At 49.7% G+C, this 22,705-nt stretch overlaps 1 protein-coding gene and 1 pseudogene across 3 annotated transcripts in view; one reads left to right on the top strand and one right to left on the bottom strand.

Moving 5' to 3' along the window:
* The window catches only part of SH3RF3 (SH3 domain containing ring finger 3), a 364,525-nt gene that overhangs the window by 234,988 nt on the left and 106,832 nt on the right, over window positions 1-22,705 (bottom strand). The window lies entirely within an intron of this gene.
* Window positions 19,517-20,344, top strand: LOC113937479 (annotated as a pseudogene).

Below are 22,705 nucleotides of genomic sequence, written 5' to 3'. Positions count from 1 at the left end.
AAGAGGAAACCTCCCCTCTCCGCGGCAGCTTTCTGGGCTGTCCTACCAGCACCACCCACAACCACCCCACGGTTGCCCGCCACCTGCACGAGCAGCTTCCTGCTTTCCAAAGGTCCACTCTTCCCACACCCAGGAGATCTGAAGGAGACCAGGGACTCTCCTTCAGGAGGACACACATTTCAGGTGTTACAGTGTAACCTACATCCCCCTCCACGTCTTTCTTCTGACTAGCTAGCTATATGCTGCTCCAGTTCACTGATCTGAAATCCAAACCACACACCCCTCAGTGCCCCTCGGGAGGGTGGGCCGCAGGGGCAGAAGAGGAGGCTTGGCCCCCTGCCCTCTGGCAAGGAGCTGACCCACTGGGGAAAAAATGCTGTGCTCACAGCGTTTGCTTCATTCAGCATTGGGCAGATCTGGTCTTTTAGGCACATCAACTTGTAATCTATGAAGTATTTCATCACATTCTCTTCTCTAGTGCTTCATTACTTTTCTGTACTGCCAAGAATTCTCTGTACAGCTGGCTTATTAGCACTAGTTACGTTTTGCTTTCTTTCCATGGGACAGTGGGACTTAGCCAGATGAGTTTTCTTGAGCCTTGGTCCCAGTTCCTAAAATGTGCAAGTATTTTGGCAACTATATTTCTCCGGTGCTGAAAAAAAAAAACAAACAAAGAAAGGGGGAGCTGGCCTTTTCAAGGGTTAACACAAGGAGATGGTACAGCGCATGGCCACCTAAAAAGGAGCCCCCAGAATGATGTGTTACGGCAACAAAGACACCATGGTGTTGTTGGAGGCTTTCCCTCTGTCCTCCCAGGGACAGAGTGGCAAGGTGATCCAATTCCCTACCATCATTCTTGATTTGGTGACAGTCACTCTTTATCACTTTCAAAAAATTATGAATGAGAACTCAGGAACCTGATTCCATCCCCAGTCACCTCTCCCAAGACAAAAGTTAAAGAGAACCCACTGCCTTTGATCCCTCTGGCCTGCCTCTGAGGCACACGCTTCCAAAAGCCTGCTTATTTTAAAGTCCCAAATATGGCCCCTCTGCCATGTGTTTATGTCAGGTAACAGCATCATGGAGGTAAAAAAAAAAAAAAAAAAAAGCTATTACCTGGAGATGGGGTGCTTGATAAGTATCATCAATATCATAGCATGTTTTATGGCTTGAGAAGTCCTTACTGGACATCTGTCCCCCCAAAAAAGGAAAAAAAATCCCATTTACAATTGCATCAAAAATAATAAAATATCTTGGAATAAATTTAACCAAGGAGATAAAACTTCTGTATACTGAAAACTCTAAGACAATGATGAAAGAAACCGAAGAAGGCACAAATAAATGGAAAAATATGTCGTGCTCATGGATTGGAAAAATTAATATTGTTAAAATGTCTATACTACCCAAAGCAATCCGCAGAATGAATGCAATCCCTATCAAAATTCCAATGGCATTTTCACAGAAATAGAACAATCCTAAAATTTATGGAGCCATTTAAGACCTCAAATAGCCAAAACAATCTTGAAGAAAGAAGAAAGCTAGAGACATCACATTTCCTGACTTCAAACTATACTGCAAAACTACAGTAATCAAAACAGTGTGGTACTGGCATAAAAACAGCCACATACATCAATGGAACAGAACAGAAAGCCCAGAAACAAACCCACCAACACAGGGTCAGTTAATTTACAACAAAGGAGACAAGAATATGCAATGGGGAAAGGACAGTCTCTCTAATCAATGGTGCTGGGAAAACTGGACAGCCACATGCAAAAGAATGAAAGTTGACCACTTCCTTACACCACACACACAAATAAACTCAGAATGGATTAAAGTCCTTAATGTGAGACAGGAAACCATAAAACTCCTAGAAAAAAACATATGGGGTAAAGCTCCTTGACATCAGTCTTGGCAATGAGTTTTTGGATTTGACACCAAAGGCAAAGGCAACAAAAGCAAAAATAGCCAAGTAGAAAAAAAGAAAAAAGGAAAGGAAAAAACATCATTTCAACAATCAGGACTCAGGAATCTCAATTCCATATAAAAACTATTTGGGGAAGATGAATCTATCCCAGCCTGCTACTTTTCCTCTATCTTTTTTAACATCATAAAAGTCAGCAAGAGCGAATACCAAGGAAGTTTTTCCCTCTAGAGCTGACCCTTCAGCTGCCCCCAACTTGCTCCCCCCTCCCCATCCTCCTTTGCACTCTCCAGCTCCACCTCAGTGGCAGCCAGCACTGAAAGCCAGAGGAACAGGGTTCTGCTAACAGGGAGCAAAGACACTCAAAAGCAGCAAGCACAAAAGTCAGATTTTTCATCATTCTCTTAGAAACACTGATTCTGTCTTCATAAAGAAAAGCCCAGCAGCAAAAGGTATTCTCCTGGTGGGGGCAGTGGTCACCTCTTTTTGGGTCATCTGTTTCTTCCCTCCACACACTCAGAACTTTTACAAGACACACAGTTTTTAACTTTTGGGTTGGTCAGGCTTTCTTACAGCTGGTCATGTTTGTGTTTGGATCCTGCCCTCTTCCCGAATGGATGACCCCCTCCCATAAACCTAACCAGGAAGCCCTGACTGCTTCCTTTGTTTGCCTTGACACGTATTTCTGATTTAGAGGGAGGGAGACTCCTTTGAAAAATAACAAATCTCAGCATATACAGGGAACATCACAAATAGGAAGGGACTCCTAGTGCACCCAACTAGCTGGCAAGTTATTGCCAACTAGTGAGAGGCCCCCATCAGACACGGGAGGAAATCAGGATGCTTTCATTAATAATGTATTTCAATATTAATCGATACTATCGCTAAAAGAGTAGATCTGAAAAGTCATCACAAGGGAAAAAAATTGTAACAATGTGAGGTGATGAATCTTGACTAAACTTATTGAGATAATCATTTCACAATCTATACATATACCAAATCATTATAGTGTACATCTTAAACATATACAGTGTTATATATATCTCAATAAAACTGGAAAAAATATTGATCAATGCTTTTATCCATGTCTGTCTATAGACAGTATGATTTTATTTTTAAGTCCTAGAAATATTTTATAGTTTTGCAAATTAAAAGTTGCTGCTTACACATATTTGTAAACAAATTGGATTACTCATAGTAATCTGCCCTCACCCCTGCCCTTAGCAGAGAGGCTACCTGCAGCACTGGCCTTCAGCTCTGAATATCTGGAGAATGATTAAATAATGCGGGAAAAATCTCACTGTGGCTCTCATATGCATGCTCACACACTCACTATTTTCTTTCTTGTTATTTTTTTAAATTGAGTAAAACGTAATTTAGTTGTCCATTCTACTTTTAATGTTTGTATCGGTATGTTGTTAATACATAAAGCAGGCTTCAGGCCACACCACCACTCAATGACCAAGGGAAGGAAACGCCTGAAACAAAATCCTTCTAAATCCATTTCTGCTTTGGCTCCTGAGCTAGCTTTTTGAGTGTGAAGGACTCAGAGGCTGTGCTTGGCCCCACCTGGAGGAGCGCATTCAGACAGCATTAATGTCAGGCACACAGGCAGCCTGCCTGCCCCCAGCAGTTTATTTTTTTAAAATATTTTATTTATTTATTTGAGAGACAGACAGCATGCACACACAGAGAGAGAGGGAGAGGCACAGGGAGAAACAGACTCCCTACTGAGCAGGGAGCCCGACACGGGGCTCGATCCCAGGACCCTGGGATCATGACCTGAGCCGAAGGCAGACGCTTAATGACTGAGCCACCCAGGCGCCCCTGCAGTAGTTTAGGGGCCTCACTGGATTCGGGAGAGTGACCAGAGCTGGAGACAGTAGGAAGGACAGATGAAAGATGCTTCCGGGGAAGCATTTCCAAATGTATGTATCCCTTGTCATGTCCTATAGTTGGGAAAAAGTCTCTTCAAGTCAGAAGATGCTTCGGCTTCAGGCAGCATCTGGTCTGAGGCACTAGAAGGATCTCCTGTGACACATGCAGACACACACAGGTACACACACACACACACACACACACACACACGCACGCATACTTCTGCACTCCAAAGAATTTTTCCAGAACCTGGCAGGTCATTTCTACTTTTTTTAATACCTGCAAATATTTCAGAGCCGAACACGTGTGGAACCGGGAGACCTGTGGCCCAGCTCCGTGGTCTCCACCCTGTCATCCACCTCCTGATATCCCTCACTGCCCTCCAGACACCACATACTAAAGCTTCTATGCATCAATCTCTTGTATTAAATAATTTTTCATTTTTATTAATAAAAAAGCCTGCTCATCAGAACCCCTGACTATAATCAGATAACATGTGGCTATAAATTCAACCTGAGGCAAAGAAACATTGTGTGTCAAGGTCAGCCGACTCACTGGAGCAAAGGAAGGCTTCCCTTGCACCCTGAGCATCATCAGCAATAGGAGGTGCCCCCCCCCCGCCTTTAATGGGACCCAGGCTCTCAGGGACCCCAGGCCAGCCACTGGCCTCAGCTAGCTTCTCATTTCACAGACGAAGGGCCTGAGTCCTTGAGGTAGAATCCTGCCCCTCCCGTGCTGGGACATCTCTGCCATTGCAAGGTACAGGGTACCGGGGGCTGACATGAATATCCGGCTGATATTTAGCATTACAGTGTTTGTTTCCACCATCTCACTTTTGGAGATTTTAATTATGTGAATAGAAAGAGTAATTAGGAAAGGTCTACTTTTCTCCCATTTTGTTGTATTTTGTTTGCTTTTCAAGTCATTCTTTTTCAGCAGTTGGTGAACACATCTGCAAACTGCCATTGATCTTTGCCTTGGCTTCTTCCTGCTTGGGGACTTTAAATCCTAATGCGTAGCCCCTTTCCATGCCTTCTTTTCTACCAGTAATTCTCACGGCTTTCTTTTTTTTTTTTTTTTTTTAGATTTTATTTATTTATTTTAGAGAGAGAGAATGAGAGATAGAGAGCATGAGAGGGAAGAGGATCAGAGGGAGAAGCAGACTCAGGAGCCCGATATGGGACTCGATCCCAGGACCCTGGGATCATGACCTGAGCCGAAGGCAGTTGCTTAACCAACTGAGCCACCCAGGCGCCCTCTCACGGCTTTCTTAACTCTTACCTTTCAATAAAGAAAACAATCGCGCCATTTCAAAAAGCCATAGGAGCCAGAATCCAAGCAGCCAAACTCCTCTCCAGGGAATAGGCCTTCTTGCCGTGCACTCCCCAAACTGAGGGGCATGTCAGGTGGAAAACATGAGACTATCCAACATGTACCGCCCCCCTCAAAAAAGCCCTAGATTTTCTTACAAGAAGAATTTTGCCAGGAAGGGAGTCTGAGATGTTTGGAAACATACTGCCAAATGGAAAGTGGAGAAACGGCATTCTAGAAAGCCCAGACAGAGTAAGTTTGGGTGGCTGAAGGCCAGGCTCTATGGCTCTCAGCAAGCTCCTCAACTTCCCTGTGCCGGGGTTTCTCCTCCATAAAGTGGGGTAATAGTGCAAGTGCTGAGCTGGCGAGGCTGAGGCGCTGGACAAGTCCAGCACAGCAGGCACTCAGGAGGCCCCCCACGCTGTAGGGCTCATCGTGCACGGCTGCATCCTCTCCCTTGTAAATTCATCGCCACCCACACTCCTGACTTCCCGCTGGCAGCCTGTGCACCTGGGTTCTAAATCCTACCTTGAGAGCTTATAACAAAGTACAGCATTGGCCTTGAGACTTCATTCATTCAACAAACTCACCCATTGTTTATTTACTGAGCATCAACTAAGTGTAAGAGCCTGAGGGAAAGGCACCGGGCTTCCTGGTCTCGGGCTCAGGGAGTTTGAGCCATAATTTCTTTCTCTTTTTAAAAGATTTTATTTATTTGTCAGAGAGAGAGAGTGAGCACAAGCAGGGGGAGCAGGGGGAGCAGGGGGAGCAGCAGGCAGAGGGAGAAGCAGTGAGCAAGGAGCCCAACGTGGAACTCGATCCCAGGACCCTGGGATCATGACCTGAGCCAAAGGCAGACACTTAGGCTGAGCCACCCAGGTGCCCCTAGAACTGTAATTTCTCCCAGGGCTGAGTAAAGCCCCAGGTGAAGTGTGAACGACTAGTGTGAGTGACTAGCAGAAAGCTTCAGTCTCAGTGAAGCGAGCACCCACCAAATCAAAGGGCTTCGCTTTGAGCAAGGAAGTCTGTGAATGTCCTAGTGTTTTTGCCAAGGCCCATCAGCTCCAAGGACGGCACCATGCCACTCCTCCTCAGCGGCTAAGACAATGGCGAGGTGGGCAGTCGGGGCTCATCAAGCCCATCCCCACTGGGGGAGGGAAGAGGACGGGAGGGCTAGAACCGAAGCCAGGCCAGCTGTAGTCATGCAGAGGTGGGGGCTGCTGAGGGATGCTGTTTGGACCCCAGGTCCTGCAGGCAGAGGCTCCACAGGCTGGCCATGACCTCTGCCCAGGAGGTCCATCCTTCTCCCGTGGCAAACTGCCCCCTCCCATGCTCACCGCCTGCTGTCCAGGGACAGAGCCTCGCCCAACAGTGACCGCTGACACTGAAGAAATGGTGAAGGGAGACACAATTCTAACAGTGAAAGCCTGGGGGTTCTGATGGCAACTCAGGCACCTGAGCTCCAGGGAGCAGAACACAGCAAGGGGGATTCGTCAGGTGACAGCATGAGCCAAGGAAGTTAGTGCCAGGGCACTGGACAGAGTGGTGTGTGTGTGTGTGTGTGTGCACGTGCATGATGGGCTGTGTGTGGTATGTGAATGTGTGTGGTGTGTGTGTGTGCATGTGCGTGATGGGCTGTGTATGGTATGTGAATATGTGTGGTGTGTGTGTGTGCATGTATGTGATGCGCTATGTGTGGTGTGTGTGTGTGCATGTGCATGATGGGCTGTGTGCGGTATGTGAATATGTGTGGTGTGTGTGTGCATGTATGTGATGGGCTGTGTGTGGTATGTGTGTGTGCATGTGCGTGATGGGCTGTGTGTGGTATGTGACTGTGTGTGTGTGTGCATGTGCACGATGGGCTGTGTGTGGTATGTGAATGTGTGTGGTGTGTGTGTGTGTGTGCGCATGTGCATGATGGGCTGTGTGTGGTATGTGAATGTGTGGTGTGTGTGCATGTGCACGATGGGCTGTGTGTGGTATGTGAATGTGTGTGGTATGTATGTGTGTGTGTGCATGTATGTGATGGGCTGTGTGTGGTATGTGAATGTGTGTGGTGTGTGGTGTATATGTGTGCATGTGCTTGATGGGCTGTGTGTGGTATGTGAATGTGTGTGGTATGTGCGTGCATGTACGTGATGGGCCGTGTGTGGTATGTGAATGTGTGGTGTGTGTGTGTGTGTGCGCGCGCGCACATGCATGATGGGCTGTTTGCGGTATGTGAATGTGTGTGGTGTGTGCGTGCATGTGCGTGATGGGCTGTGCGCGGTATGGAATGTGTGTGGTGTGTGTGTGTGTGCATGTATGTGATGGGCTGTGTGTGGTATGTGAAGGTGTGTGGTGTATATATGTGTGTGTGGTGTGTATGTGTGTGGTGTGTATATGTGTGGTATGGAGGGACATGGGAGGTAAACTCCTCTTTCCTGGAGAATCTTCTCTCTGCTTCAGGGGGGAGCTGACCTGAGTTATCCCAGGAAACAGGAACAACCAGTCCACTCACCTGGATAGAGCCTCTTGGAAGGTATGTCACCACTGGGTCGAAAGCACATTCTCTAGTATGTCAAAGCCATTCTTGGCTAACAAGTTCTAGTTCTTTCTCCTAGATCCTGGAGTCTGTGTGGGCTTTTTCCATGAAGCATTCTGATACCAAGTAAACTCTTAAAAATATATCAATTCATGCACAAAAATTGAGTCTCTAACAAAATCATCTGGGTCTACTGATAACCCTGACTGCTTACTCCATGGTGTGGGCACCACGTCACTGGGAAGCCTAGTGGGACACATGGCTACCATGGTGAGGGAGATGGGGGCACTCACGGACTCAGGGCTGCCATGTCGAGGGAGATGGGGGCACTCACAGACTCAGGGCTGCCATGGTGAGGGAGATGGGGTCACTCGCGGACTCAGGGCTGCCATGTCGAGGTAGATGGGGGCACTCATGGACTCAAGGGCTGCCATGGTGAGGGAGATGGGGGCACTCACGGACTCAAGGGCTGCCATGTCGAGGGAGATGGGGGCACTCACGGACTCAAGGGCTGCCATGTCGAGGGAGATGGGGGCACTCACGGACTCAAGGGCTGCCATGTCGAGGTAGATGGGGGCACTCACGGACTCAAGGGCTGCCATGTCGAGGGAGATGGGGGCACTCACGGACTCAAGGGCTGCCATGTCGAGGTAGATGGGGGCACTCACGGACTCAAGGGCTGCCATGTCGAGGTAGATGGGGGCACTCAGGACTCAAGGGCTGCCATGGTGAGGGAGATGGGGGCACTCACGGACTCAGGGCTGCCATGTCGAGGTAGATGGGGGCACTCACGGACTCAAGGGCTGCCATGTCGAGGTAGATGGGGGCACTCATGGACTCAAGGGCTGCCATGTCGAGGTAGATGGGGGCACTCACGGACTCAAGGGCTGCCATGTCGAGGTAGATGGGGGCACTCACGGACTCAAGGGCTGCCATGTCGAGGTAGATGGGGGCACTCACGGACTCAGGGCTGCCATGTCGAGGTAGATGGGGGCACTCACGGACTCAAGGGCTGCCATGTCGAGGGAGATGGGGGCACTCACGGACTCAGGGCTGCCATGTCGAGGTAGATGGGGGCACTCACGGACTCAAGGGCTGCCATGTCGAGGGAGATGGGGGCACTCACGGACTCAGGGCTGCCATGTCGAGGTAGATGGGGGCACTCACGGACTCAGGGCTGCCATGTCGAGGTAGATGGGGGCACTCACGGACTCAAGGGCTGCCATGTCGAGGTAGATGGGGGCACTCACGGACTCAGGGATGCCATGTCGAGGTAGATGGGGGCACTCACGGACTCAGGGCTGCCATGTCGAGGTAGATGGGGGCACTCACGGACTCAGGGCTGTCATGTCGAGGTAGATGGGGGCACTCACGGACTCAAGGGATGCCATGGTGAGGGAGATAGGGGCACTCACGGACTCAGGGCTGCCATGTCGAGGTAGATGGGGGCACTCACGGACTCAGGGCTGTCATGTCGAGGTAGATGGGGGCACTCACGGACTCAAGGGATGTCATGGTGAGGGAGATGGGGGCACTCACGGACTCAAGGGATGCCATGTCGAGGTAGATGGGGGCACTCATGGACTCAAGGGATGCCATGTCGAGGTAGATGGGGGCACTCATGGACTCAAGGGGTGCCATGTCGAGGTAGATGGGGGCACTCACGGACTCAAGCGGTGCCATGTCGAGGTAGATGGGGGCACTCACGGACTCAGGGCTGTCATGTCGAGGTAGATGGGGGCACTCACGGACTCAGGGCTGTCATGTCGAGGTAGATGGGGGCACTCACGGACTCAAGGGCTGCCATGTCGAGGTAGATGGGGGCACTCACGGACTCAGGGATGCCATGTCGAGGTAGATGGGGGCACTCACGGACTCAGGGGATGCCATGTCGAGGTAGATGGGGGCACTCACGGACTCAGGGCTGTCATGTCGAGGTAGATGGGGAGTACTCATAGACTCAGGGGATACTGTGTCCACGTAGATTAGGAGTACTCACAGAAGCTCCTAAATGCTCCTGACCTGGGCCGGACATGGTCCAGCTCACAGCCTCTTCTAGCACTATCTCCTCCCTGGGAGGCTTTCCAGGGAGAATGAACTAAGTCTATCAATCAATTTAGCTCAAGCAGTGAAAATCCTGAGCAAAGTCTCTGCCTGGCTCCTCATCAAAAAAAAAGAGTGAATGATTCTCTCCATGCTTTAGCACCCTAACCCACAAGAGGCTTTTTTTGAAAGTCTCCATATTGTAGCCACTTAATTACTCTTTACAAATCTCTGCAGGGATGAGGCATGAATCAGCCTCAGATCCCAGGCTGCAAGGGGAGGGCCTGGATAGCTTCACCTGTCTGCAGAGAGTGGGGCTCCATAAGAGGCCACTTCGGACCTCCGAGCTTCGGCAATCAGGCCAGGCTGCCCCGTGCACTGTGAGGAGCTCCTGGTCCTCATTATAATGTCTATCGAGTGCTTCTAAATGATGGTCACCTGGGACACTGTGGCCTCCCATCTATAAAACCAATCAGCCAAGTGGTTTCCCAGCAAGCATTCAAGCCTCAGATATCTAGATGCAGAATCTTAATGATGGTCTTCTTTAAATAAGACTTGGTTTAAAAAATACAACTGTAGCCTCAGTGGGGAAGACCTCAGCACTGTGGCCTTTCCTGCACCGAGGTGCAGAGGCTCCTTGGGCCAGTGCATTCTTGTTAGCCTGGAAGGGCAGATTGCTGGCTGGCCTCCTCCTGCTCTGGCCACACTGTCCTGCTAGGGGACCTGGTTCTCAGAGCCCCAGGGCCTTTTCTCCTGATCTAATAGAGTCAAATGCTGCAGATCCACTTAAGGATTTTTAATACACGTCATACTTTATTACACGTTAGAATGTCTCTTGTGTCAGCAGAGCACAGAGAATATAACAAAGTGCAGACCCGGCGGCGCTCCAGGGCCTCGGTTTCTCCACGGCCAGTGAAGGGTTGGAGGAGCTGGTCTGCAGGGTTCTCCCAGCTCCCAGACACTGTATGAGTCCATGAGCAAGGTCTGGGAATGCCTACTGTGTACACTGATTCTGAGTGAGCCACACTTTAAATACATGTCCCATCAACAAGACTAGTAACTACTAAATGCACAAAGTAACACATACATTTATAAAAGGGGGTTTCTCATCCTCTCCATGTAGGGCAGTGACAGAACCACAGTAGTGTTTGGGGGATCTCAACATGGAAAGGGCAACAAGCTCTTTGCCCTCAAGGCAACTAAAATCTAGGGAAGAAATAGGAGGTGAATACTTGAGAACTTGTAGCCCCTGCTACATGCTGTTCAGCACAAGGTGAGGATGCAGGCTTCCTGAGCCCAGAAACGGGACGATCACCTCCTCATCAGTGTCTTGTTCTATGCTGGACCATGTCAGGCCCTGGTCAGGGGCATTTAGGAGCCTTGGAGAAAACAATACTGATGTTACAAGGGCAGATATTTTCATTGGCAAGTGAACAGGCAGGTTAGTGAGTATCACAGCTACTCAACGGAGGAAGAGATCATGACAAAGTAGTGTGCTGGCCAGACAGTTTACAGATGGAATGATGAGAGCTTGGAGCTCCGTTTTGTCTTGTTTCTTACCCCATAATATTCGCAAAGGAAATACGGCCTCCTAGTTCTGTTCAGAGTCCCTGTACCACCACCCACTGAGCCCAGCTCTCGGACAGAGTGCTACCTTGCTGGGCTCCTTCCCCTCCTGCAGGCTGGGGATCATCCACCTGCCTCCCATGAGAGGTATTAAAGATGCAACAGAACAAAGCTAGGGAACCATTCCAAAAGCTGGAGAAAGTGTGTGAGAAGAAGTCACTAGTTCTCACCCTATACAGGAGGCTCTCAACGACTGCTCCTATGTGAGGGTGGCCAGATGGACCTAGAACACTGACCTCACCCCTGACTTCACTACATTGAACTTACTGTAGCCCCTGCTCTGATCAGAAAGCTCAGAAAGCCACCTGCTGCACCCCTGCCACAGGCAGAGGAAACCAGAGACCCCAGCTGCTCTCTGGGTGTTCCCTGAATGCCAGGTGGGCTACCTCCAGCAGACATGTGTGCGGGGTCACTCTGTGGTGGGGGTGCAGGCCCATGGGACCCTTCCTGAATCCACCCCCTGCCACATCCTGAAGGGTGTCATTCATGGCCCAGGCCTGCTCCTGCACCCTCCTGTGCCCGCCACGCTGAAGCTGGCCTGAGCTCCATGGGGAGGACCCACCCCATCCAGTGATCTCTGTCTCCCCTGCTGTGGCATCACCTGGCTCACAGCGTGACTGCCCTCTTCCTCAGCCGCTTTCCAGGGCAATAAAGATCTGCGCAATGTGGCACGGATTTCGGTCAATGGGCATAAAGGCAACACAGACATGGCTTTCTCAGGCTGCGTGGATGGAAACCCTCCATCTGTGAGGGATGCACACACAGCCACATGGCCAGTCTGGGTAACCTGCATCTCTAAACAAAACAGGGAAGGAAGGAAGCACGAGGAGTTTGCCATGTGTGATGAGCAAAGGTAGGGGCTTCCTGCCACGTAGCAGGGTCCTCACCTTGACTTGCTCAGCTGGGGTGGGGGCTCACCAGCACACACAGTGTCAAAGGCCAGATAAAGACTTCTTACTGTCCCACGCACTTCCACCTGAGTATCCCCTCACCCCTTTTACAAGTGTCCACTGGCATTGCCCTGCTCTCCAGCTTTTCGCTGGGGCTAGGAGGTGGCCGCGTCCCCAGCCCACACAGGGCAGGCAGGCACACATACATGTCTAGGCCAGGGAAGATCCCTCCCAAAGCATTTTACTGCTCTGCTCCCACTACAGGGCAAACAAACAAAATGCCATCTTCATGACTGATGAGTGCCCCTGCTACACGCTGTTCAGCACAAGGTGAGGATGCAGGCTTCCTGAGCCCAGAAACGGGACGATCACCTCCTCATCGGTGTCTTGTTCTACACAGCAGGGGTTCTCTCCCCCATCCACATGACTCCAAATGAAAGGCTGCTCCCTGGGCTTGACTCCCAGATCTGTGTAACAGAGCAGAACACGTCAGAAGCCGGCACAGTGCCGCACCCGGCACTGTACAAGGCTGCTGGGCGTGCGTAAGCCATCCCAGGCCAAGTCCTCGTGTTGCTGCCCTCCTCCCTGTTCCCCGCCCTAGGGAGGGCTGCAGGCGGCTTCTCCCACGTGCTTCCTTTGGCCCTAGACAACCCATCAGCCCCCATCCACCATCACCTCCTGTGGGTCAGCACTTTATGTGCAAGATGTCCCCGGACCCACTTCACAGATGAACATTCTGAGCTCAGCAGCAACGGCGCAGAGCTGGGACTAAGCCCAGATGTGCAGGTTCAGCGGCTGACACTCCCGCCATAGCCCTTCCCTGGCCCCTGAGCTCACGACAGCCAGCTCCATCTGCCCTACCACCATTCAGACCTGGGTTGCTCTCTGTTCCCAGAGGATGTGGCCTTGGAACCGAGCCTCCTGGGGGCACCTGGGCCCTGAGGGCTGCCCTCATAGGCAGAGAGGTAATGGCCCGCGAGGCCCCACAGGGCAGCGTGAAGAGTAAAGGAACTGCCCTGTGAACTTCACAGCCTTAGACAATGTACGTGGTGACAGCAGGACACCCACTCCCTTGCTTCCAGGGCTGCCCAGAACCCACCACAGAAGTTCTTCTCACTCTGACTCCCCCAGACGACACAGCAGAGCTTATTTTTCCAGTTTCTCAGGGAAATGCAGGGCTCTGTGCTGCCCACAGACTCCCCAGAGCCCGTGGGGGGAACAGCCAAGCTGCCCTGCGGCACAGGCCCCGCCAGCCAGCTGCCCACCCTGCTCCCTTCCACCGCCGTAGCCTGGCTGCTGCTTGCTCAGCGTTCCCTCTCGTGCCCTGCGGCCCTGGGTGTGTGGGTTGGCTCACCCACCAGCTGCCCATTCCTAAATTCCACCTGGGCACACAGCATGCTGACCCCCGACCTGGGTCCCTCAACGGGGCCCATGCAGCCCCCTGACCAGGGCCTCATGCCCCCTCATTCTCTGTGCCTGGCATCCTGGCCGAGGGTCAGCAGAGACCGTGCACCAGCCCTGGAGTTTAAGGTGACAGTTTGCATGGTTTTTCCACTAGGGAGAAGGCTAAGTGATGGGGTTGCAAAGCCTAGTTAGTGCACTGTGTGTTTATAAATAACCACCAGGAGAGTCACAGGAATGCATTTACTCCCAAAAATCTGCAGAGAATTTAGAATGAAAAGACCCTAAAGAACCCCTCTGCTCTCAAAAATGGTCAATATCACAAGCATCTCTCTACCAAAAAAAAAAAAAAAAAGACCACATGCAGGGCATCATTGGGAAAGGATCTCTCTGGCTGAGGGATTGGGGGTGGGGGAGAGAATAAAGCAGAGAAAGCTCTTATGGTGCCTGAGAACATGGGTGCCTTAGCCTGAGTCCCTGATCCTTGTGACATATCACAGGTTTCGGACAACTGGCCACGGCCCTCAGTCCCTCAGCCTGGACCCTGCCCAAATGCTAGAAGCTCAAAGAACCAGGCACGCGGACCTGCCAGGGACTTGAAGGGGAGCCCCATTTTGACACAGAGCCCCTTCCATAGGCATCTCTTTGGAGCCTCCATGTAGCAAAAGTGAAATGAACAAAACCAAAGGAAAAATTCTTCTGTAGGCAGGGAGAACAAGTAGAGAATTCATTATATTTCAATTTAGCTCAGATTCTCCTCTCTGCCACCAACTTCTCCTATATAAAGTGCCTCTGAAACATGGTAACTGCAGGGCATTGTGAGAAAAAGTGCCCTGTCAACAAGCTCTCTGGATATTGAGAGCAGGTGTGTATCAGAAACCAGGTGATGAAGTCACATGAAAACCAGATCCCCTGTGAGCCCAAAGCTGTCTCTCCCTTCTGAAAGCTGCCTTCACCCAAAGGTGGATTCAAAGCCATCCTCCCTTGGTCACCAGGTAGAGAGGGCATGGTTGGCATCTGATGGACAGACTCAGAGAGGGCAGTGAACTAAAGACATTCCTTAAAGGCAAAACCCCGACCACAGAATGTTCTGGTTGAATACAGCACAGTCAATTAGCTCCATCAGGGCAGCTTCCCACAGGCAGTCAGGGCTCAGATGCCTTCCTGACCCCCCAGGCTCCCTGCCGGCGCCCAGTCCAAGCCACCAAGCCTGGATGTGTGCCTACTCTGACCTGGGAGCACCCGCAGTAAGAGTGGCAAACAGCAGAGCAGGATGCTGGTTTAAAGCACTGTGTGCAGTCTTGCATTCGAACAAACCAGAACCTTCTGATAGTCACAGCTCAGCCAACACAGCTTAGCCAGAGGAGTGTTCCCAGAGACAGGAGGCAACCAGCCGCATCAGAACAGGATCAAACAGGAGCAGCAAACAAGGTCTGCTCTACATCCAACACAGGAAACCAGGCTATGGGACTCGCCATGTCTGCAGAGACGCTGGCCACCTGTTGTGGACGGGACGGCTGGTGAGGACTGGACTTGGTGACACCATGCCTGCATCCCTTAGCAACACACTGCCCTCGCCACTCCCCACAGTCAGCACCTTGACAGGAGTGAGCGGAGGGCAGGAGGAAGCCTCCCCCACGCCCCAGAGAGAATAGAAAGCCTTCAATGTGGGCACAATCTCCTCACTGGGTGTCATACTGACCAGGCCCATTAGGATCCCCTCGGTAAATATTCATTTCACCTCCTACAAGGGACTCCTGGAAATCCTAACACTAGGCATTAATTTCTAGGGGTTACTAAGGTAAATTTATTCTTATATAAGTGTAGATTGATGGGCTAAAGTCTTACTGGCCAGCAGCTCTGTGGGCCAAGTGAGCACCAAGGTCTTTCCCTTTCCTTGAATTTGAAAGTCTTGATAAAGAGCCTGTTTCCCAAGGGCAAGTAGATTCCTGGGCAGTCCAGGGAGGGCAGGGCTGCCCGAGGCAGCAAAAGAGAAAGTGCTTGTGTGTGTGTGTGCGCACAGAGTGTGGTACCAACCAAAGAGGGAAAAGCCTCCCAAAATAGCTGGCACAAAAGCCAAGCTGATGGGCCTGGGGACAGCCCGGAAGCAGCATGCTGGTGTTTAGGGGGACTCATCTGGGGAGATGGGTTTCCAATAAAGTCTGCACCTGAACTGCATCTTTGTCTCCGTTACATAAAACATATATTCTTAGCTGGGTTTCTGCACTTGGGTCCCTTGCTTTTTTTGGAAACTGAGACAGGGGAAGCTCTAGCTGGGTAGTTCAGGAAATGGATAATGTACCAGGAGCTCTCATAGAGTACACACCAAGGCACGGAGAAGGAGAAAGAACCTTCTTTATGAAGCTGGTGGCAGGCAGAGCAGCCAAGGAGGAAAGTGATGCTGGCTTTGCCTTCCCCCCCCCAATGCTCCCGGCGGACCCCCTCAGGCCCAGACGGGGGCGGGGGGGGGGGGGGCGGCCCCGCCCCTCCCTGCAGGCACTGCACAGACACCGGGCAGCTGCCATGACAGGGAGACCACGAGGCCGCTTCCTTTCTTTCTTTTCCTTCAGCCCACAGAGTTTAAAAGCAGAACAGTTGATTTATTATTTCCTGGTCCCATGTTGTACTGAATGGCTTGATTTAACCTCTCCAAAGAGGACTGATCTTTGTGCCCGCGTGGGCCTGCGAAGCTCCTGGCCCCATGGGCACTGTTCTGGGGCATGACGTGAACAAGGGCTTGAGAGGGGACGAGAGGGATTCTGGTGGCGTTGGGGCACGTTCCGAGTGGATTCTGAGTGGATTCAGCGGCTTCCCGGCCGGCCGAGAGGAGCTGCCGGCTCCCGCAAGGCTCCACCCACCTCCCTTTGTGAATACGGTCAGAGGCTGGCGGCTGGTCTCCTGGGCAAGGGGATGCAGGAGAGGCCACTGTCTGTCACTGGCACGTAAGGGACCTTGAAATAAAATCCTCCTTTGCTGTTCTTGCCAGTGGTTCACTCATCAATAGCTGGAAGTTTTCCCTTTCACTGAGTAAAACTTAACTCTAGCCAGAGAAAATGAGAAAAAAAAAAAGATTTAGGAAATAAAACTGAGGCCATAAAGACTAGGAAGAAAAGCAACAACAAAAACTATGACAAAAACCTCTAAGCAAATTCTCCAAAAGCTCTCAAAGTCCCAGCACCCCCAGATCAGAGGGGGACCCCCCCCCCGGGATATACCTGGAAGTATCTGCACTTCAGGCACTTCCCTGTGTCACTAAGGGAGCAATGCCTCCACATTTAAGTAAGTCATAAGCCTGAGCCACTGAAGTTCCTTCCAGGGATGACAGTGCATTGTCTGCATCCCTAATGAGATTAAAATCACCTTCCATTGGCACGGCAGATCCCCTTTGGAGCTCCGCTCAGGACTACTGCAGCAGCCCCAGCCTCCCAGAAGCCTCCCGGAAGCCTGGAACTATGCTGAGCCAGCACCGGGAGCACAATGGGCTCCGTGGAACTGGCAGTCTCTTCAGACTGTGATATCAACCTACTTTCTCATTCTCAACACAGGGAACGTGCACGGAGGAAACGGGCACTCTGCAAAGGCACTGAGGCCAGGGCAGCACCAGCAACACCCTGGGTCTCTCCTGATGGCATTCATCAGCTTGGGAGAAAGCCGGGAGGAAACACTATGTGCTCACACTTGTGATGAGGAAAGAGGGTACACAGAACACAAGCACACACAGCAAATCTTCCTTACAGTGAAGGGAAAGCCATAGGCTGCAGCAAGAAAACAGAGATGTATTCCCCTTCCCATCGCACTGTGCCTTGATTCACTGGCCAGGAGTAGGGATAATGAAAGAGGCAAAAATAAAAGCCAATTTAGCTGGCTTATTTCTCTAAAAACCTCTGCTTATTAAAAGCACAAACAATAGGCAGCTTGCTCCATGTTGTTATGTTCATTAAATCCGGAAGACACGCCCCAGCCGGGATTCTGGCCCCAGCCATGGACAGTACTTACTGGAGGCTTCTATGAGGGTCTTTTACCTTTCCTCTGACAAACAGTTTCTTTGCTTAAAAGGACTCACAGGGGTTGGGTGGCTAGGAGCCTGGGTGGCTCAGCGGGTTGAGTGTCCTACTCTTGCTTTCAGCTCAGGTCATGATTTCAGGGTTGTTAAATCGAGTCCCAAGTGTCCTGCGTCAGGCTCCACGCTTAGAGCAGAGTCTGCTTGGGACGCTCCCTCTCCCTCTGCCCCTTCCCCTGTTCTCTCTCTCTCTCTAAAATAAATAAATCTTTTCTAAAAAATGACTTAGAAAGTTGTCTCCAACAGTTCTTACAAGTTGCCCAAATCCTTAGGTGCATCTCATTTGACATTTCATATCTGTAGAGGTTATGGCATCTCTGGTAAGAACTGTCAAGGTTATTTTGATAGAGTTATTTGCTAATTTTGTATTTTTTGTAACTGAAGATTTCTAGTTAGTTGACTGATACAAACCCTGTCTGATTCTAAATGTGTTCACAGCCTCACAGATCTTTATACTGATTTGAAAAATGAAAACAACCTGGAGATTCATTGCCATCAGCAAACTTCACAAAATTAAGTATGTCCAAGGCTCTCTGTTCTTAGAGTAGCTTTGCCAAGTTGCATTCAATAAATGAGCAGCTGCCTACTGGGATCCTGGTGTGGGGGACTCACTGAGAATGCGCCATTCTGTGGCCTCGACGGGCTGCCTACATCTGCCAAGGAAAGAAAGAGAAAGCCCGCACACGAAAAAAGAACCACATGCGTGCACGTGCGCACATACACACAACGGCACAGCCCCACCGGCCTCTCCTTTAGCCCTGTGAGGACTGTGAGCGAATTTGTCTCCTCGGAGGGAACCCCACTCTCCTGTTTAGGTCGCAACTCCAACTCAGGGTCAAAGATGCCATCTCGGCTCTGATGGAAATGATACTTACAGAGCCCTTCGTGGATGTTCAGTATCCCTTCTGGAGCACTTTCCAGGATTTTGAGGCCAGAATGGGGCATGTGGTTAGTGCCACCTGCCTGGGCCTGCCCATGAGAAGAAGGAAATAGAAAATACTGCCCTGAAGAGGCAGTGCCTCCCAACCCCAGGGGAGACCGATTCCATCCGCTGAAGTTGAATGGCTCTGGACCCCTGTCATGTACCTGGAAAGTCCTGGAAATCTAAGCTTCCATCATAGAAAAGGCTCCATCTCATGGGAGAGGCAGCACACACACAGACAATCACACACCGGTGGGGGGGGAGGGGAACTGCTGAGCTAGGGAGCCACAAAACCCGGAAGAAAAAAGACAAAGAAATTGATTATTAACCTGGCCTTCTTCTCATGGGGTCAAGGGAACAAGTCATGACTTGTCTATCTGTGCCCTCACACATTAATCAATGTTTGAGATGTGCTAAACATAGGTGTGCTTTAGAGCAATGTCAGGTGCAAAGCTGAGCAGGGCTAGTGGCATTTACATGCCACACATCATGCACAGTTGTAAGTGTTTTACATTATTAATTAATTTAACCCACTCGATGGCCCACTGAGGAAGGAACCACCACACTGTATAGATGAGGGAACTGAAGCACAGAGAGGGCCAAGTAACCTCCCCTGGATTATGTGAGTAGAAAGCTGGCACTGGCCCTTGGCTCTGTGCTCTATATCATTATGCTGCTATGTGTTAAAAATTAGAAAAACAGATCAGTTGTCTCAGGTCAGAGGTATGAGGGTCTACAGTGCAGGTAGGGAAGGCTACAAAATGTAAGCAGAAGAAAAATTGTATTTCCTTCATGTTTTCTATTAAGTACTTTTGTTGGGAGGGTGGGGGAGGAAGTCATGTTGGCTGCCACTTGCCCAGGAGCATTCTTGTCCAAGTCAGAAAAAGCAACCCTTTCTCAAGACAAATCTAGGACAACTGGAATGTGAATAGTTGCCCCCACGACCACCCCTGAGTTGTGCAGTGCACATCTCAAAAAGAATCCCTGTAGAGGGAAGGATCGTCGGCAAGATCCTGAGGCGAGGCTCGCGCGCCCGCCCGGTCGGCCCGGCTCAGCCATGATCAAGGCGATCCTCATCTTCAACAACCATGGGAAGCCGCCGCGGCTCTCCAAGTTCTACCAGCCCTACAGTGAAGATAACAACAGCAAATCATCAGGGAGACATTCCATTTGGTATCTAAGAGAGATGAAAATGTTTGTAATTTCCTAGAAGGAAGATTGTTAATTGGAGGATCTGACAACAAACTGATTTATAGACATTATGCAACATTATATTTTGTCTTCTGTGTGGATTCTTCAGAAAGTGAACTTGGCATTTTAGATCTAATTCAAGTATTTGGGGAAACATTAGACAATGTTTTGAAAATGTCTGTGAACTGGATTTAATTTTCCATGTTCACATGTTGTGAACCAGGTTCACAATATTCTTGCAGAAATGATGATGGGGGGAATGGTACTGGAGACCAACATGAATGAGATTGTTACTCAAATTGATGCACAAAATAAACTGGAGAAATCTGAGGCTGGCTTAGCGGGAGCTCCAGCCCATGCTGTATCAGCTGTAAAGAATATGAATCTTCCTGAGATCCCAAGAAATATTAACATTGGTGACATCAGTATAAAAGTGCCAAACCTGCCCTCTTTTAAATAAAAAATTAAAAAGGCCACTCCCAGGTAAAATCCAAGGGGAAAAGTCATCTAAGTTTACCATGCAGTTGTTTACCAAAAATAGAGGAGGAGAGTCTTAACTTTTGCTCTTGGATTTAAGTCAAGCTACTGTATAAAATTTGTGTAAAATAGGTATGGAATTTCAATGTTGATTTCTTGCTCAGTGATTTTGAAGAAATTGGGTAGTTCCAGTGTGATATTTCTCTTTCTTTTCTAAACTGCATTCCTGTGCCCACCTAAGGCAAGCCTCTATGTATTGGCTGCTACAGTATTTCAAAAAGTGTTTGAGACATTTCTTTAAACTATGTACAATCCAAAATGTTGGTGTTTTGTATGGATCACAAGTGCAGCATTCCGTAATTCTTTGTTATTTGTCACAATTGTTATTTAAAGAACCAAGTATGTATTGCATGAAAACATTATGACCTTTTCCTCTTAGTTTAAATAAACTCCAAGGTAACTGGACTTCTAAAGCAAAAAAAAAAAAAAAAAAAAAGAATCTCTGTACCCTGTAACCTCCCAACACTCACCCCATGCCCCAGGCAACCAGTAGTTTACTTTCTGTCTCTATAGGTTTACCTAGTCTAGACAAACAAGAAAATATAATACACAGTCTTCTGCAACTGGTTTCTTTTACTTAGCATAATTTTATATGTCCTTTTGGTCCATGTTATATTTCACAATTAAAATTTTTAATTTCTAATTAAATTTTAATTTTAAAATTTTAATTAGAATTTTAATTTTTACCTTTGAGGAATAATGAAAAGCTCAGTTTGCTAATTTGAAAAATATAAATACACCAAGAAGGGCAGGTTTGAGGAAGCACTGCCTAAGCAGCTAGTCTGTCAGAATGGAGAATGGAGGAGCTGGGGTGCTCATGCACATGTTTACAAAGGGAAGGGGTCACCAGGCACAGCTGGGAAGAGCTCCTATGGAGAGAGTCAGGACAGACGACCCTGAAGCATGACTGTCCTGCATCTTTCTAGTCAGGAAGAGGCTGGTTCTGCACAGGCCCAATCCTAGTGCCGACACCCCCAGAAGTGTCCCTGTCGTTGGAAGGGGCAGGGCGGTGACATGTGGGGTGGTGAGCCACAGGGGTCATCTGCGAGCTCAGTGTGCCCTGCAAGAACACTGGTTATTTAGGGAGCATACTTACTTGGAAACTAATGGCAGGTGTGGGAGGGGGCTATGGAGTTACCGAGGGAGGAAGCTTCTGGAGCTCTCCAAAGCCATCCCTGGCACACCCCTGGCTACTGGGAATGAAAGGAACAACCTCAACACTTAATCTGTGTGCACCTGTAAGTGGTGCAACCTCAATCTGCTCTTCATCCCACTGCTCACTCGGCCTCTGCAAATCCAAATCCAAGGTTGTGTCTCTGAAGAGTAGCCCTAGACTCACGGGATTTCAGCCCTCCCATCCCCAATATGGGAAAATGAAAAATTAAAGCAGTAACACGGTTGAATGTAGCTATGATTCCAGGTAATGTGTCACATCATCTGAAGCAGTGGGAAGTCTAACTAGAGAGAAACCAACCTAGCGCCTGTAACCAGGTCCTCCTCAGCCACTGAGGACCCTTCCTCATGCACAGTCTTGTGGCAGCGTTCCCCTAGAGCCAGAAGTCAGTGGGGTGGGGACACCCGCCTGACACCAGTATCCTCTCCCTCAAGTAGGCGTCACACACACACATCGTGTGTGTGGGGAACAGGCCTCCCAGCATGGCTCACACCCAGAATGTGAGCTGGGAGGCCAGAGCCTGGGGTGCATGTGCACAGCTCCCCCCAGAACAAAGGAGGCACTTCAGGTGTGCCTGTTGCCTCTACTCCCACACCCCACTGCCTCCCCGGTCATTGATGCAAAGGCACCCAGCTTCAAGACAAGCCCAAGTAATGCCACCAGTCACATTAACGCCACTCAATGCCAGGTGAGACCCTTGCAGGCCGATGTACCAGCTGCTGGGGGGGGCAAGTAGCAGCCACCCTCCTAGGCATGGTATTCTTTGGTCTACTTCCACCTCACATCACCCAGCAAAGTAGGCTTCATCTCACTTGACAGATGAGGAAACAGAAGCTCAAGGAAATAAAGCAGCTGGCCCCGTGTCATTGTAGTCCTAGGGAGAAAATGGATTTGAACCCAGGCATCCTGATTTCAAAAATTGCTTCACCGCACTTTTTGTGAATGAGCCACTTTGTGAATCAGCAACTTCCATTACAAGGACATATATTTTTTGGTTCCCTCAAAGTATTTCCTGAGCCCAGTAGGTAATGCCCAGGATTGGGTTTAGGTGTTCTAGATTCCAAGTCCACAACTACTCAACCTCAGGGAATTTACAAACTCCATAAAAGATGTGACAGTCCCATTAGCAACTTGAACGGGAAAGACTGAAGGTCAAGGGACTACAGGAAAAACAATGATTTACAATGAATTTCCTGAGTTGCAATTATTAGGGTATTTATTGTGGCC

The sequence above is a fragment of the Zalophus californianus genome, chromosome 8 (assembly GCF_009762305.2).
Source record: "Zalophus californianus isolate mZalCal1 chromosome 8, mZalCal1.pri.v2, whole genome shotgun sequence".
NCBI lineage: Eukaryota > Metazoa > Chordata > Mammalia > Carnivora > Otariidae > Zalophus > Zalophus californianus.
This window is presented reverse-complemented; position numbering and strand designations above follow the sequence as displayed.